Here is a 14698-nt window from a genome sequence, read left to right as displayed (position 1 = left end):
TAACTGCGTAGACGTTTTATGATGAATCACTGAACACAGTTGGGATTGTTTGAAGTTGTCCTGATGGACAGTGTTATCTGTGTGTATGTCCGACTAGACTTTATTTCTTAGTAAGTGAACAACATGATGTAGCAGATTGACTTTGTTGACTGACTGTGTTTGTACATGTTGAAACTGCATTTTATGAACTGAATAATTAAGGTACATGTTTTAGCAGATTAGCTGTGTTATCTGACTGTGCTTGTCTGAACAACACGCTATAACTGCACTGAAGATGTTATCATTTTGTCCTGTGTTCATTTTACTTCAGGATGAGATTTTAAGGTCGTGTACTAATTCTTTGTTTCTTAGCGGTTTGACACCAGTTGAATGATTTGATATTTAATTGTTTACTTACAAGAAATGTGTTATTTTATTTCTGCGTGTATTTAAAATGACAGTGGGTCAGCTGACACTGAGAATTTTCGGGTGACTTCTACATATGTATGTATGTAAAGAAAATGAAATCTGTACTCAAAGTCGTAAAATAACGTTATATATTCTCTGCCTACCCTTACAAAGAAATAGCGTGATGTCTTATTTAAGACAAAGAGAAGTTTTTGGTAGAATTCAAAAAGCGTTATTTTGAAAAAACATGGGAAACAAAAATTAATTTTTGGCAAAAAAAACAAATATTTTTTTAACTTGCAATATAATCCAATATTCACTTTCTAGAGTGTTTGCAAACACCATTTACTATGCTGTTTCTATTAGCATGCTTATAAAATAATTTGTAATTAGCAATAATTTCTAACTAGTAATATGGGTTGTGGAAGGGTGTGGCTGTAATGAAGTTTAGATTAAAATTAATTGATAGCTGTAGATCCTGCGTAATGCTAGTAGGTAGTTTGAAACGTATGCGAGATTAACCCTTTCATCCCGGGTGTGCATTTAAACATACACGAAATTTAAAATTGATTTACCGACCGTTTTTGACCGTTTATTAAGTGAGTTATTTACTACCGATATTTGTAACTGTTTTTCTGCTTATGTTGTTAGTCAACATTAAAAAAAAGTGATTTTTTAATTTTACAGCTGGCTTCTGGCTGGTTTGTTTGTTTTGGAGCAAATTCATGTTGTCCTTTTGAATGATATTGTCAAGTTTTATTGATTGTATTTAATTTGATTGATTAAACGTATTAAATTGTTAAATAATAACACGGGTTTGTTGTAAAAGGTAAAATTAGCAGTTCACAATGGTGTCCTGGTTCTGACCCTGATGTATGAGAGCAAAGTATGGAATGGGAAAATTAATTATGAAAGTATACTGAATGTTGTCGAAATGCAAACTCTCAGGTGAATGTGTGGTAGAACTATGTACGATGGGTGTTCAAATATCGAGATATGTACATTATGTAAGGTTGAGATAAGCATTTTCGACAAAATCAAGAAAGTAATTTGCGTTGGTTTAGACACGCTGAGTGATAGAACGGCTAAAAGGATTTATGATCCGAATGTTGATAGATGTAGAAAACAAAAACTACTTGACATGACAAAATCCAACAAAATATATTAGTGTTTCTACACTTCTTCTGAAGCGAGGTCCGACAGAGTGATATGGCGTTCTATCTTCTCTGCCTAATCTTACGGGAAAACGGTGTGATGATTAGTTTATTTTCTTATGATTTTTGTCAATTTTTATCACTGTGAAGGCCTGTGTTCATGAAACATGAACATTTAATAATTTCTCAATTATAAAACATTTAAAAAAAATCAAATTAGTACACACAGAGTACGAAAAACTTTGTATATCCACAAAAATAATTCACGTGTGAAAGGGTTTAAAGGCATTATGAAATTATGTAATATGGGATGAAATTTAGAAGCCTTTCCTACCTCTGCTAAGGCCCATAGGCACTTGATATTAGATATAATATATTAAGCAAGGCGTGCTTAATATTAAATTATGTAAGTGCCCATGTACTCGTATATGCAAACGATTAATTTCATTACTATGTAAAATGACTATAGTAAAAAACAATCGCGCTTCTGCAAGTATCCCAATCAATCTTTTGAACACATCCTGTGGTCTTGTCCCTTTTCATATCTCTATGATGATTGCCGAATGGAGCTTTTCGCTACTACATGTGGCCTTGTTTTTTTTTTTTTAGTCCTATAACAAGGCCACATATAGTAGCGAGAAGCTACTATATGTGGCCTTGTTATAGGACTTGTCAGATATTCAGATCTGATGGCTTCCAAAAATAATTTCTAGGCTTTTCAAAAAAATCGTAATCAGTTTGGCAAGTTAATCATGCCCATTCAATTTAATCCTAGTCAGTAAAACATGTACTTAACATTTTTTTTCAATATAATCAAGTTTACATTACGAACTTCTTGATAACGTTCTTTCCGTATAAAGGTGCTAAGGCTACAAGTTGACTGAGAGCTCTTTCGGGCAGTTTTTTTCGTTCGGCAACGAGCATTTTCCCGTGTATGTGGGCACTACCAAGGAGATTTCTGTCCTCGGATGTGGTTAGCGGTACGTAGTGGACATGCAGTCTCTCTAGTATTTAACTATGTAATATATGCTAAGCACAAATATGCCTAGTCAGCTAAATTACAGGGAGCTTCTTGAGGCGAATAAAGGATCTGATGATGTTACAGGTTTTATTTAAATAAAAATAATACCTAGGATTCTGTAGATGGCAATATTTCCGCATCAAAAATGTCTAGTTTTGCCGATTTGACAAAGTTCAAAAGTAAAATAGAACATTTTGGTATACAATTGGTTTATATGCGACATGGAAGGGAGAAAAATCAAGCACTAGGAAATAAAATGATAAGGTTTAGGGCTGCTGGTGGCGATGGTAAAACGACATCCTTCGGTATGATGCCAAATACAACCACTTGACAGCAGCAATGCATGCAAAATGAGCAGCATCAATCCAATGGTGATGTTCAACCCCCGCAAGAAAGGTCGCCGGCGAATAACGGAAACGCCATAAATGTACAAAAAAAAAATTCGTTTAAAATTATAAAAGAGGCGACGTATCGAACACGAAACTTTTCTCGCACGGAAAACCACCTTTTTTTAAAAAGAATTAGTCCTCAGATGCGGTATATGGTAGGCAAACTGCAGAGTTTCATTATCCCGTTTGGCACCATTTTTTTTTAATTGAAAATTCATGTCAGAAAATCTAGGGTTTCCTAGGACAGCGGTGCCCGTATCTTAATGGCCGTAGTGAACGGTGATGCGGTGGACAGCCGTCGTAACGGTGCCTAGAAAATGGTTTCCTAGGAAAACGGTGTTGATAAAGCCGTTAAAAAATAAAACCACTCTCTAGTCACTGTTACGACGGCTGTCCACCGCATTACCGTTTACTACGGCCGTTAAGATACGGGCACCGCTGTCCTAGGAAACCCTAGCTTAAAAAAGCCATGAAAGATTGTTGTGTAAAAACAAACTCTTATTTTTACTTTACAAAAGTTAACAGACAAGGAATGCGTTTATTTATTTCACAGTTTTAAAATGTACAAAGGTTCTTTAATTCAGGTCTCGACTAGCTAGGGAATTGCTATGTTAAGACAGGGATTTTAAAAATATTTTTTCAATTCAATTTTGGTGGCCAACAAGTTTTTTTTTTTTGTAAAAAGAAATATTTGCGTTCTTATGATTTACCCAAATATTTAACTTTGAGGGCCATTTTCAATGAGTTGTAAATAACTCACTATTAGAAAATGAGAATCAAGTTGGGGTAGAGTGGGATTCGAACCACAGACCTTTGGTCCGTGAGTCCGAGACACTAGCCACGGGACCACAACCCGATTCAAAGTTGTGAATAACTCACTATTAGAAAATAGAAATCCGGCTGGGGCAGAGTGGGGTTTGAACCTCGGGCTTCTGGCCTGTGAGTCCACAACACTAGCCACGGGATCACAACCCAATCCAACCTTCTATTTAAAACGTGTTTTTTTTTCATTAATCGATACTCAAAAAATTCAAATAATATTAAAACCAAAAAATTTTGAATGAAGGCAAATTAGAAAACATAACGATTATAAAAAATATTGAACCATTAATATAAAATTTAAAAAATGTCCTTTTTAATAAAAAAATAAACAAATACGTAAATACTAAAAACAAAGAAATAAAACAAATAAAAATTACAATACATTTCGTTAAAAAATAAAGATGTTTAAAGGCTAAACTGTTAATTTTATATTTTGTCTACAGTAGTTCAATAAAACATTTTTAAAAAAAACGCCAATAGAAGAATACAAACCATGCACACGTTTAACCTTTTATATTTTTTACTCAAAAAAATCCATCTTTCTTAAAGTAAATGAACATTTTTTTTAAAAATTAATTTTTCATGTCAACGTTTTTCAAAATTGAGACCTTTTACATGATAGACAAACAAACTAACCGCTAGATCAATAACTAAATAAATATATCACATAGTAACTAGTGAAAAACTGTTATATTTGAGCCGTTTTAACGAACATAAAAACATATAATTCCTTCATTTAAAACAAAATTTCGTCTCATTTCTAAGATTAAATCCATTCTGAAATTTTATTACCTACGTTAAAGTTTTACGCCCCCTGTTATACGACTTTGCGTACTAAAATGAAGAAAAGCATGGAAAGTGTTGGTTGAGAAATGTAAAGTTTAAAGCAAAACTTAAAACAAATATACGAATTCTTAAAAAAACCTTAAAACATTTTCATGATTCATAAAAAAATCATTCTTAATTAACTGACTTTGCTTTGTGGAACGGGCAGCCTGTATAAAACAAATTCTGACTATATAACGCTTGCATAAAACTTTATTTTAATTTGAAGTACCTGCGAGTGTTAACAATAGAAAAAAAACAACATTAAAAAAATAATTATTTTTATTGTATCGCATTTATTTGATATAGTTTTACAAATTAAATTTGAACATCTAGTCAAACCTTAACTAATTAACAAAACAAATATGCATACATAATTTTAAAAACGAAACATTGTTTCCAGACGCTTTTTATTTCATTAAAATAAATATATATATATATTTTCTACATGAACACCTCACTGGGCATAACCCGTGTTGAGGCATTTATTTACATTAGTTGTGTATCTAGTTTTTTATTTAAAGTATTTATGTTCTAGTTACAGTAGTTGGTATTTATATATTCGCATATATACGCACACATAAATGTATGCATAGATGTACATTAATATTTAAATCAATAATGATAAATAAAAAAAACATAACTGTAGTAATATAATACACATAGGTACTGTGCAGATATTGAGCCGAGAAGCATGCCACCGTCGCGGGTTTTTTGGTTGCTCTTCACCGACCAGCTGCTGCTTCTCCAACTTCCGCACAAATACCTACGAATATACATAAACGACAATACTTTATATGATAATTAAAACACTTTATAGATACAAACATAAATAAATAAAAATATTAGACCAGCAACAATAGTTATTCCGAGTTCAAATAGACTACTTTTTTGGTGGTGTGACCATCTCAAGGCTGTTCTCGGGACCCAAATCCAGAAGCCCTTTCTTAACAAATAATTGAAATTTCTGTTTATTTGTATTTAATTTTGAATCAAGAAGTATAGTGTCAATTGTAAATTTTGGTAGCAAGGTACATATGACTCCTCTGACCAAACGATGTGGCTATTTTAGGTGACACAAATAATAGTATCTTTTTTAATCTTATTTCATGGATTGTATTATATTTACTGTCACCATTTTTATGTGTGTGAACGAGAAGTGGCCTAGCGTACAGTTGCCTGACGTCCAGAAAACGTACTAGTTTAAATACCTATGTTTAAAAGGGACTGGGAGTGTGGCTATGATAAGAAGATGGCATGTATTCAAAAAGATCATTTTTTGTGCGATTTCTTCAAGTTTTTGCTATCATTTTCTTGTAATCGCCTTAAAATTGTTCTGAACCTTGACGCTAATAAGATCGAGGGCCCAAAAACGCTCATAAATTACGGCCTGGAGGGCGGATGAAATAAGACCGATGGTCTTATTTCCTAGTGTCCAACTTCATTTTTAAATAAAAGCTGAAAATCAAATAAATTTACATGACTAAATTTCAAAATAAAAATAAAATCTCGTCATTTTTCTTGAAATATTTTTCATTGTAGTTCTTCTTTGTTCTACTAAAGGCTTGAGAAGTTGATGTATTTCTTAAGTATTTGGTGAATATTATAAAACGTTCTTTTTTTTACAAAATTATAAAACAGATAATATGAAGCTAATAGGCAAAACAAAATTTCATTTTTAAATATTTTGGTTTTATATAAATGTGACTAATAATATAAACTATTCTCTGAAACGTCCTTAATTAAAATTGCATTTTTAATGCAATCGGAACAAAATTATTGAAAAGCATTCAGTATGCATTGTACGTCACTAAAAGCTTAATTTTTCATAGGGTTAGGACCTTTTTAAAAGTTTTTGTAAAATATTAAATTAATTTCATTAAATAAAAAAACAGGTTTTTAATATTCATATTCTGTTGTTAATGATTTTATTTCAAATATTCTCTGTCAAGGCTCTCTGATTTTTTTCTAATTTTTGTCTGGTATATAATTTTAGTCCCTGATTTATTAGTCTCATTTTTCTCGTTTTAGAATGTTTCATATGATATTGTTCTGATATTCTCGTATTGGGTTCATGTTTAGTACATTTTTTTTCAAGTTTAATTTCTTAGTCTATAATTGCATCAGTGCCTTATTTATGAACAAACTTTAAGGATTCTAGTTGAAAGAGTTCAGTTACATTTAATTGCTTCGTTTGTTTAAAAATTTCCTTGGCCGCTTTTAGAAAAGGTCATATGCCAACATTGACATTTTATTTTGCCACTCTGCTCATTAAATTATTATGAATTGTCCATGTCAATTGTCTTTTTGTAGTCCTAAGTATCAAACATGTTTAATTTCAATTAGTCGTTCATTATTTGTGTAAGCATTTTTTTTTTCTCCAAAAGGGATAATATTACTCATTTTTCCTTCAGTGTCAGTATGTTTCTGTTTGCCCATTTAGTCAACATAGTTATGTATTTTTTGTTTACAACAGTTTGATTTTTATAGAATAGTCAAATGTCGTTGGCCTACATCATAATTTTTTCCTTTGAACTTGTACAGATATAAGTCATTATTATATAAAATACTAAATTTTTCATTAATATATAAAATACTCTAAAACTAACTTGGAGTATTTGAATTTTTTATTCACTTATGTTAGTGTATTGCTTCCAAATTGTCAAGTATAATTTCAGTAGTTTAAATTCTTAAAATTTTACTACAATGTTATTTTTTTTATTTATGGTCTCAACATGTGCTGTTTCAAAAGTTTTATTAAAATCCAATATTTTTCAGTTTTTATGTATGCTTTAAAAATAGTGTCAAAATAGCTTTCATGCATTTTCACTGTGCGTTTCTTATAAAAAGTAAAAGTTCGTATTTATAGGAGTTATAAGTATAATATTTGAAAAATTTATAATTTAACTCATAAATAAATTATTTTTTTAAAATTTTAGTGAAATAAAACAATTTTAAAAAGAGCCGTCCCTGAAAATGAAATGTATTTATTAAAATACCATTGTGCTTGCCAAACTTTATAATTATATGCTCCAAACGATATTCGCGTAATGTAATCACTAATGTTCAGTTTGCAATAATCGTATGTGTGTGATGTTCTATTGTAATTCAATTGTTCTTCTACACAAAGCAAATCAAACGCACACACGATACCATACCTTATTGCAGGATATCAGAACGTGGCTTAGTGAATAATTTGATCAGAATGTTATACATTTGTGACCTCAGCGTTCATTGATTCGATAATAAATTTGCATCAACAAGCTTTTTGTCAATAAAATTGGTTTCAAAATTATTATGGGTACTAATTTTTATTTTGTTCAGAGCTTTTTGAATTATGTTCAAAATAAAAAAAAAAACATTAACTAAAAAAAACTTATCGGATAAATGTCCCCCGCGTCTTAACAATTTCGAAGCTCATTCTGTCGGTCCAATTTTTGAGTTATCATTTAGTTATTAAGTAAATTAATACCGTTTAATATTATACTGAGGTTTGTTAATAGAAAGCCGAGTAAAAAATTCGATTACTTTGGCACTACCTCGAATTCATTCATTAGACGTACCTGTAGAAATTATAATGGACTCAGTATTGATGTAGACATTTTTAACTGCACGTTGCATTTATACAGAAAATTTCTTCATGGGGTCGATTATTTGGAATAGTTGCTGAATGTGCATCTTGAGTGGTTTATTCTATGTATATGTGCCGCATGTAATGTATATGTTTGTGTATGTTTTATATGTGCGTTCATATGTGTGCGTGGATGACTCGGAGTGTACATTCGGTATTTTCATTTATTTTAATTTATTATCCCCATGGAAAACGCAAATGTCAACAATTATTCTTTTCTCACTTGAAATTCTTATTTACTTTTAATTTTTTTGTCACTTTTAATGTTTATATCTTTTGCATAATTTATGAAAACTTAATTGGTGTTTTTATGTTAAAAAAAATATTGTTTTTAATACTTATTATGTATGACTGTATGTTTTCTGAATAAAATAAAAAAATATAATCAATCTGATAGAAAGTAAAATAATCTAATTCTTAAATAATATTATTTGTTATTTCGCTACTTACACATGAAATATGATCTTACCCTATTCCCCTTTAATCCCAGCAGTATTTTGACTCTTATAAACGACATAACACGGAATTTTAATCGGCACTTGCGTACTAAGCGACGTTTACAGAGTACAAATGGCTAAAACGTAAAACTACTCATTCATGAGTAGTTTAGTCGGCTTCAGTTTGATGCGTGTACGCGGTTTCTGGACTTTTATATTTCGATTATGGCATCAAAATATATATTTCGTATCATAACATTCATCAATATGTTAAGCATTCATATCAGTTTTAGTTATGTGACATTTGTTAATATGTAGACCATTAATTTGTCAGTTAATTTTGTGTTTTATTGGATATATATTATGTTAACCAGTAAAATATCGGTTTGAGTATTGTGGCATTTGACGGATATGTTTTCCCTTAAAATCTTTTTTTTCGTTTGATAGATTTGCAACAAAGACGCATTGCTCTTGGGCAGTCATATGACATTATTAAATAGCTTCTCCTTCTCTGTTAAAATCTTTACCAACGAACTCCGTGGTAAATTATATTAAGAACTTATAAACAAGGATTTGGTCATAATAATAAACATATTGTAGTATATGATATATTTTATGAAACGTTCGTTGTATTAATTTAAAAAAAAAAAACATTTAAAAAAAAAATAATCATGATTCACTAAAATCAACAAATGGAAGAATTGAAGAAATATGGATGTTAAAACATAGGCAAAATGCTAAATGTTACACAGTGTGTAAAGTGGCAACTTAAACCAGCCGATGACAGGTCATAAGCCTTGTAAATGCCTAGACTTCCATATCCCCTTATTTAAGGTATTCTACATCCCTGTTGTAATCTGTTAATCTTAATGACTCCCGAGGGGGTGAAATCCAGAATTTTGCCTACAAACATTTGAACAAACTCAAATATTGTAAAACGTTTATATGCAATATGTTAAATATTTTTTTTTCATTTTTTTCAGATTTAATGGACGCTTCGATGCTGATCAAGAAGATTAAGACAGTGAATGGACTTTCTGAAACAAGTAACTAAAACAGTTAAATAATATTCTACAACAAAATAAACAAAATAAAGCTAAAGCGTTCCGTATGTATTCAATAAATATAACTAAGTTTTTAGTGTCTGCGTAAAAAAATATCAGCTTCTTCATAGATTAATACTATAAGAACACAGCGCATCTTAGAAATATATTTTTATTATGTGAGATAAATACACTTTTTTGATGAGATTAAAACGTCATTTTAAGCGTAAAATCTTAAAAAATTGGGTGTTGCGTCGGGAAAATTGAAATCATAGTGTTTTTGGGTAAATTTTGTGAAAATGCGCGGGAAAACTAATTATGTTTGTGACACCATAAATTTGTTTGTGTTGTTTTTGTGTGTCTCGGTGTCTTTGGTGCTAGGACAAAGTATAGAAGATGGACCTCCTTGTCGTCTCAGTGAGTTTTACTGCGATACAGGACAATGCATAGCTTTGGATAAGTTCTGTGACGGGGAGGATAACTGCGGGGACAAAAGTGATGAGCCGAGATACTGTTCGCGTAAGTAAAATTGCCTTTATAAAAAAACTATCGAAAACATCCTAAGAGAAAATTCTTACAGCCGCTTCGATAATTATTGTAATTCATCCGGTTAATGATTTTTCAAACACTGATAAATATTTTTTTCTAAATCTTCAAACGGTAGAAATGAATTTATCAATTTATTTATACTTTAACATTGTTTGTATTCTTTTTTATACAGAATAATGTTCCCTCACTGGGGTGTGCCATGCTGAGGAAAACATTTTACAAAATGTGAAACATTTTTAATTTTTATTTTTATTTATTAAGGAAAAACAACAGTTGTTATATAAGAATACAAAATATAAAAAATAGTACATACATCCAGTTAAAGTTTTTCACAAATATAATGAGAGAACATGTTACACAGTAAAGAGAAAAATAATATATTATACAAGACATGAGAAAAAAAAAGAGCTCGTAAGAAAGTTGAGGGATGAGGAAATAGAGTGAAGAAGTGGAGGAGAGAGATTTTCATAATATAGTAGACCAATTCAAGATTTTGGTATTAAAAAAAAATAAACATAATTAAAGGAACATAAACTTATTACACACTGACAAATGTTTCATTTTACAGTGTTTCAAAAAATTTTTTTTTAAGTCACAAAATTTTGTATTAAAAATATCTAAATGGGTACAAAGTAAATTAAATTTGTAGCAGCTACGATAAATAGGCGAGTTTTGAACATAATTTTTTTGGGCAATGAATTATAAAAAAAAAGAATATCAATAAAATTGTTTAAAATTTTGAAGAGGACAGACAGATCCGAAATGCTTCTACGTTTAGTAAGGGAACTAAAACTATGAAAGAAAGAAGAGTCTTCATACGAGTGCCATGATACGAGGCATACATGCCTTAAATTATCTATTTAACAAAGTTAACATAATCATAACAAAAAAATCTTATTAGTCCATTTAACCTAATTATCATTAACAGTACACACATTTTACCTATTTGTCTTGATCCCCCCCCTCATCGATCCATGTGCAACCCACCTCCACTATCAATTTTGTAATAGCATTTTTTTATTGTGAGTACTTACTAATTGTCCTTATGGATAATGGAAGTAGATTGTACACTTTAACCGAGTAGGCCAATCCTCTTTGACCGAAGGTTGTATTAATTTTTTTTTTGCAGCTTCAGGGTGGAGTATCTAGTAACTTTTGTATTTGTGTAAGAAGTTAAAGAAGGTAGAGAATAATGCTTGTGTGCGTATAGTAACAGAAATTTTACAAATAGTTGTTTTGTAGATTTTACATTAAGATTTTCGAACGTACCGAGGGAGTTAGTTCTGATTGGGACTCTTAAGATAATTTTTACTAAAGCTTTTTGTGCAATTATTATTTGTTAGATCAATGTGTCATTTGCACATCCCCATCCAATTATTCCATATTCCAAAACTGATTGACTTATTGCGTAATATATTTTTACAAGTTCTTTTAGGCTAATTACATTTTTTATTCTATTGTTTCAAAAAATCCTTATTCATAGCAGCTTATGACAAAAAAAAATTACAAAACTTCAAATTGTCTGTATGTATTGCTTTTAAAGAAATATTTCGCAGTGGGTATTTATTAAGGATCTTGAATTAGATAAAAGAAACCTATTTGATTCTTCATAGTTATTGTTATAAAATAATACCATATTAAATGTTTTAGTTATAAAAAATCAAAATAGCCTCAAAATAAAGAGTGATATTCTTTATATTTTTTATTAATATCCCTACAGAGATGAGGTAGAATTTTTTCAAATTCAGGATTATGGATATTCGAGCGTTTACAGGGCTTATGACCTGTCATTGGCTGGGTTAAGTGGCCACTTTACGTATTTACAACATTCCCCATTCCGCTTATTAGCGAATACTATATATTGAATATTCTTTATACGCTGTTTTCTATTTGTTTAATCTCTAGCTTTTTCTTATTTAAATGATGAATATTTCTACTGGCATTTCATTGTGGTACTGAATTTTTTTTCTTATTAAATGAAAAAAAAAATTAAACATAAATCATGGACAATCAGTTCAGTTCATAACTTCGTTGCACTTTTTCATCATTCCAAAATATTTATGTTTAACGTTCTGAAGTGTGTTAGCGTAAAAATCATATTTATTTCAACATATTACAACAGACATGAAGAACATTTAAGAAGAGGTAATATAGAAGTCTAGGCATCTACAGGGCTTATGACCTGTCAATGGCTGGTTTAAGTGGCCACTTTACACACTGTGGAACATTCACCATTCTGCCTATATTTGAACATCTATATTCCTTCAATTCTTTCATCTGTTGATGATTGTGAAGTTAAAGAGCTGAAACCTTTATTTATGCGGGTGAGATTCATCCAATTGAATTATTTCACCTACATACTAGGCAACGCCTGAAAATATTATTTTTTCAATTTCTTTACTTCTTCATGGACCAGGTAATTTATCAACAATATTTTGAGTTTGTCCAAATTTTTGTAGACAAGAACTGAATTCAACTCCCTGGGGAGCTGTTTATATTAACATATTACAACAGACATGAAGAATATTTAAGAGAAGGTAATATAGAAGTCTAGGCATCTACACGGCTTTTGACCTGTCAATGGCTGGTTTAAGTGGCCACTTTACACACTGTGTAACATTCACCATTCTGCCTATATTTGAACATCTATATTCCTTCAATTCTTTCATCTGTTGATGTTTCTGAAGTTAAAGAGCTAAAACCTTTATTTATGCGGTCGAGATTCATCTAATTGAATTATTTCACCTACATACTAGGCAACGCCTGAAAATATTTATTTCAAATAGCGGTTATGAAAAACGGCCTGAATTTACTGTTAAATAATTTTGAAAAATAACAAAAAAGTTATTTAATTATTGTAATTAATTATTCGTTTTTAATTACATTGTAATTTCCCTAAAATCATTTATTTAAATACATTTCATTAGCACTAGACCCTTTAACAAAGCGTAAAAAAATCTCTTCAGATGCGTATCAATTATCATTAAAATAAATTAATGTTTTCATTACCTGGATTTTGACACGTCGCTTTTTAAAATGGAAACAGCGAATAATATTCCAGAAGAAAAGGTTTTCTAGAACACAAGTAAATTTTTGGTAGGCGGGCCTAATGACTCTCATTACCATGGAAATTTTGACGGAACATAACATCCTGGCGCGTATAACGTCTCCGTCGCTTGGCATGGGGTAATTATTGATGGTATCATTAGCGAAAATGTTTGGATGGTTACGTTTTTTGAACTCACCGATTTTTCCGCCCCACCATTTTGTTTTCACCAACGTTAAAGGAATATTACAACGGAAAAACGGGTCTGTGTACTTTATGATCATTAGACGAGATTTTTAATAATGTTGCGTATTTGACGCCCACCCGCGCGCTATCACTGTGATAATTTTTGTTTTACAGTGAAACAGACTATTTTCAATTTAATTAAAACTTATATTATTTTTAAATTCAACAAAATAATCATGCGTTTTGCATTATATGAGACAAACTGTGACGATGCTTTATTGTTAGTAGGAATAATAAAACGGTTTTTTTTATCCATAAATGTTGATATTTAATTTTAGTTTATGTACAAACTCTTGACTTTAAGCATAATCAAATGTGATTATGATAAAATTATAAATAAACTTATCAATGAAACTTACCACTCCACGTGTTTTTCTTACTCTGTTGTATTTTGCTATGTGTTATTTTCCCACCTTTTAAATAATAAAAGCTGAATCCCAATTTCGGTCCAAAAACACCCAAAAATGAACTGTTTAGCAAACTAGTTATAAATATTTATATTTTTTGTCCCCTGTTAAAATACTTATTTGATCTTATCTTTAAACTATGTTACGAATAGTATGAAAGCTGTAAACATTGTAAACAATTCACCAGTCTTGAAAATGCCTACTTAGGCGAAAGCGCTCGTTGGTTAAAATAATAAAAAGTAAAATTAAACCAAGAAGTTTCATTGATAAATTTATTTATAAATTTAACATTATCATTAACTATGGAGTTTTATCAAGAAATATCAACAAAAACATCAATATTATCAAATATATAATTCAATAAATCTATAACACGTAAGCTTTATTTTCAAAAGTTATTAAAATCCACTACAAGATTGAAAAGTCATTGAAATATTAATTGAACCCATCAAAGTATTTAGTTTGTTTGTACTTATTAAAATAAATTTAAAATGCCGAACGGTTTCAGAACACGTTTTAATCCTATACAAAGGAGCAGTTGCTTTCTGAAACCGATTAGCACATTTAATTTATATGAGTGGTTTTACAATAACTAAACACGTGCTTACATTATTTAACATAAAAAATCATAAAGCTAATGCTTTAAAAATTTATATTGAACCTAATTTATTCAGAAATTGTTTAAAAACACGCTAATACTAGATAAGGAAGCATTCATGTCTCGGTTTTCATAGTGCAGTT

General features: G+C 30.3%; 1 long non-coding RNA gene across 1 annotated transcript in view; it reads left to right on the top strand.

Annotated features, from left to right (window-relative positions):
- LOC148276632 (uncharacterized) overlaps positions 1-10703 on the top strand; it is a 58797-nt gene extending 48094 nt beyond the window's left edge. The window contains exon 2 of the long non-coding RNA XR_015823689.1: positions 9650-10703. This is a non-coding gene — a long non-coding RNA (uncharacterized LOC148276632). The remainder of the gene's footprint in view (positions 1-9649) is intronic.
- Positions 10704-14698: the final 3995 nt, after the last annotated feature.

This window comes from Micrasema longulum, unplaced genomic scaffold (assembly GCF_059751315.1).
Source record: "Micrasema longulum isolate JH-2025_06_02 unplaced genomic scaffold, ASM5975131v1 h1tg001172l, whole genome shotgun sequence".
Taxonomy (NCBI): Eukaryota; Metazoa; Arthropoda; class Insecta; order Trichoptera; family Brachycentridae; genus Micrasema; species Micrasema longulum.
The sequence above is the reverse complement of the archived record's forward strand: the minus strand, read 5'-3'. Positions and strand labels throughout refer to the sequence as shown.